This window comes from Echinops telfairi, unplaced genomic scaffold (genome assembly GCF_000313985.2).
Source record: "Echinops telfairi isolate 266 unplaced genomic scaffold, ASM31398v2 ScPeMD7_7457;HRSCAF=8495, whole genome shotgun sequence".
NCBI classification, from domain to species: domain Eukaryota; kingdom Metazoa; phylum Chordata; class Mammalia; order Afrosoricida; family Tenrecidae; genus Echinops; species Echinops telfairi.
This window is the reverse complement of record NW_022111357.1, coordinates 24,628,031-24,629,594: the sequence shown is the minus strand read 5'-3', so window position 1 is coordinate 24,629,594 and position 1,564 is coordinate 24,628,031.

Here is a 1,564-nt window from a genome sequence, read left to right as displayed (position 1 = left end):
AGACCTTTATATTAAAGAGCAATTATATATTGAGAAAAATCCCAATCCAGTCCATAAGTCCAATATTATCCCATATGTCTGATGCTAGTCCATAATTTCCTCTTCAGACTCACACAGCACATGCAATGATGCAGGAAGATCACAGGCCGGTGGGTGAAAAGTCTTGTGGATCCAGTGGTGTGGGTTTCCATGTGGCTCCTTAAGCTCTCTGAGTGTGGCTTTGCAACAGGAAGGTGATGCAGAGAGAGAGAGAGGAACTTCCCAGAATCCTCATGAGAAGGCCACACCCACAAGGAGGCATCATCAGACTGTGCCCTGATTGACAGGCTAGACTCCACCCATACACTTATTTATCAAGTTGACATAAAATTATGTAACTGCCACAACCTTGTTTCACATCCTCTTCTGAATCTGGCCTGAACTGGCAGTTTCCTGTCAATGTACTGTTGCAGCCGTTGTTGGGTGATCTTCAGTACAATTCGACTTGCATGTGATACAGAATAATGATATTATTCTGTAGTTTGAGTGTTCTGTGGGGTCACCTTCTTTGGAATGGGCACAAATATGGATCTCTTTCAGTCAGTTGGCGAGGTAGCTGCCTTCCAAATTTTCTGACATAGACGAGCAGGTGCTTCTGGTGCTTCATCAGCTTGCAGAAGCGTTTCCATTGGTATTCCATCAATGTCCTAGGACCTTGTTTTTGGCTAATGCATCAGTGCAGTTTGAACTTCTTCCTTCAGTATCATCTGTCTTGGGAGAAGTACGGCCAGGGTGACTCCTCGGACACCATGCGAGCCTCGTGTTGGTGGCCTTCCTCACCTGGCTGATGTGCCTGGGTCTCTCTGCTGTCTTTGTCTCTTTTAAGGCTTACGACATGTTCTCTTTAAATGATATTGAGATGAGGCCTCTTTTGGACCCTAAAGCACATGCAAATAGAAGCGAGCTGTGATTCGTATTCCTTCCCCCACTTCAGCCTGTTGGGGTGAAAAATAATAACAGTAATAACCCTCCTGACTGTCGTTACCACAAAAGCATTTACCAAAGCCCTTTGGGAAAACTATTGTTAGCGTTCAGCTCTGTTCTAAGGATCAACCTCCACTGGCTCTGAATACAGGCTGCCCATCTTGTTCTTCCGGCTCAGGCAGACAGAGTTTTGATGCATGACAGTCCGTTTTTCCCCTTCTGAATACGCTGATTAACATTTCGTTTGCCTTACGATTTTAATTTAGTGATCATGTTCCCCTAGGACAGGCTGAGCACATGAAAATGAGAGAAGGAAATGAGAAAATAGAGTTTTATTGTGAGGGAGAGCAGCTGAGAGCTGGGGAGGCTGGAGGCTGAAGCAGGTCTTTCCTGTCCGTCCGTCCGTCCCTCCTTCCTCCAGGAGAGGCCCAGGGAGGCCCAGTAGAGAACACTGTTGCAGCCACGGTGTAAATCCATCTCCTTGAGGACCTTCCTCTTTTTCGCTGCCCTTCCACTTTACCAAGCATGATGTCCTTCTCCAGGGACTGGTCTCCCCTGACAATATGTCCAAAGCTTGTAAGACAAAATCTTGCCATCCTTG